This window comes from Nomia melanderi, unplaced genomic scaffold (assembly GCF_051020985.1).
Source record: "Nomia melanderi isolate GNS246 unplaced genomic scaffold, iyNomMela1 scaffold0182, whole genome shotgun sequence".
Lineage (NCBI taxonomy): Eukaryota > Metazoa > Arthropoda > Insecta > Hymenoptera > Halictidae > Nomia > Nomia melanderi.
Window position 1 is genome coordinate 22,411 of NW_027475297.1, and position 2,590 is coordinate 25,000.

The following is a 2,590-nucleotide window of genomic DNA, read 5'->3' on the forward strand; positions in this document are numbered from 1 at the left end:
AATAATTTTAAAACGCTTATTAAAAAAGTTGGTGTCGACCGTGGGACTTAGAAAAATTTCGGGAAGTCCGATTCGCCTGCTGGAATTACCGCACGGGCTGGACACCTCGCTCCGACGAATCGGTTTTTTCCATTTTTTCCGAAAAATAAATTTTTGTAATTTTTTTTAATGTTAAAAACGTTAATAAACTTCATGTTTACGCATGGATTAAACATTGAAATAATTTTAAAACGCTTATTAAAAAAGTTGGTGTCGACCGTGGGACTTAGAAAAATTTCGGGAAGTCCGATTCGCCTGCTGGAATTACCGCACGGGCTGGACACCTCGCTCCGACGAATCGGTTTTTTCCATTTTTTCCGAAAAATAAATTTTTGTAATTTTTTTTAATGTTAAAAACGTTAATAAACGTCATGTTTACGCATGGATTAAACATTGAAATAATTTTAAAACGCTTATTAAAAAAGTTGGTGTCGACCGTGGGACTTAGAAAAATTTCGGGAAGTCCGATTCGCCTGCTGGAATTACCGCACGGGCTGGACACCTCGCTCCGACGAATCGGTTTTTTCCATTTTTTCCGAAAAATAAATTTTTGTAATTTTTTTTAATGTTAAAAACGTTAATAAACGTCATGTTTACGCATGGATTAAACATTGAAATAATTTTAAAACGCTTATTAAAAAAGTTGGTGTCGACCGTGGGACTTAGAAAAATTTCGGGAAGTCCGATTCGCCTGCTGGAATTACCGCACGGGCTGGACACCTCGCTCCGACGAATCGGTTTTTTCCATTTTTTCCGAAAAATAAATTTTTGTAATTTTTTTTAATGTTAAAAACGTTAATAAACTTCATGTTTACGCATGGATTAAACATTGAAATAATTTTAAAACGCTTATTAAAAAAGTTGGTGTCGACCGTGGGACTTAGAAAAATTTCGGGAAGTCCGATTCGCCTGCTGGAATTACCGCACGGGCTGGACACCTCGCTCCGACGAATCGGTTTTTTCCATTTTTTCCGAAAAATAAATTTTTGTAATTTTTTTTAATGTTAAAAACGTTAATAAACGTCATGTTTACGCATGGATTAAACATTGAAATAATTTTAAAACGCTTATTAAAAAAGTTGGTGTCGACCGTGGGACTTAGAAAAATTTCGGGAAGTCCGATTCGCCTGCTGGAATTACCGCACGGGCTGGACACCTCGCTCCGACGAATCGGTTTTTTCCATTTTTTCCGAAAAATAAATTTTTGTAATTTTTTTTAATGTTAAAAACGTTAATAAACGTCATGTTTACGCATGGATTAAACATTGAAATAATTTTAAAACGCTTATTAAAAAAGTTGGTGTCGACCGTGGGACTTAGAAAAATTTCGGGAAGTCCGATTCGCCTGCTGGAATTACCGCACGGGCTGGACACCTCGCTCCGACGAATCGGTTTTTTCCATTTTTTCCGAAAAATAAATTTTTGTAATTTTTTTTAATGTTAAAAACGTTAATAAACTTCATGTTTACGCATGGATTAAACATTGAAATAATTTTAAAACGCTTATTAAAAAAGTTGGTGTCGACCGTGGGACTTAGAAAAATTTCGGGAAGTCCGATTCGCCTGCTGGAATTACCGCACGGGCTGGACACCTCGCTCCGACGAATCGGTTTTTTCCATTTTTTCCGAAAAATAAATTTTTGTAATTTTTTTTAATGTTAAAAACGTTAATAAACGTCATGTTTACGCATGGATTAAACATTGAAATAATTTTAAAACGCTTATTAAAAAAGTTGGTGTCGACCGTGGGACTTAGAAAAATTTCGGGAAGTCCGATTCGCCTGCTGGAATTACCGCACGGGCTGGACACCTCGCTCCGACGAATCGGTTTTTTCCATTTTTTCCGAAAAATAAATTTTTGTAATTTTTTTTAATGTTAAAAACGTTAATAAACTTCATGTTTACGCATGGATTAAACATTGAAATAATTTTAAAACGCTTATTAAAAAAGTTGGTGTCGACCGTGGGACTTAGAAAAATTTCGGGAAGTCCGATTCGCCTGCTGGAATTACCGCACGGGCTGGACACCTCGCTCCGACGAATCGGTTTTTTCCATTTTTTCCGAAAAATAAATTTTTGTAATTTTTTTTAATGTTAAAAACGTTAATAAACGTCATGTTTACGCATGGATTAAACATTGAAATAATTTTAAAACGCTTATTAAAAAAGTTTACTCTTGACCGTGGGGACTTAGAAAAATTCCGGCTTGCACGGATTCGACCACTCTGTTTTTCGGAGTTTCTGAGAAAAATAAATTTTTGTAATTTTTTTCATTATGATTTCTGAGTTCTCCCAGTAGTTTAATGTAAGGATTAAGCATTTAAAAATTTTTAAATCGAATATTAAAAAAGTTTACTCTTGCAATTTTTGGAAAAAAAAAATTCTAAAAAATTTTTCTTTCGGTGGAAACTAACGTTTAATATGTACAATAACGATTTATCGAATAAAAATCGTATGTTAATATATGTTCGAATCGACCATAGTTTCAGCGGCTAAGTACCAGCAGCCCGGCCGGTTGGTCTGTACGCGCGGCAGTTTACCACCATAAGCG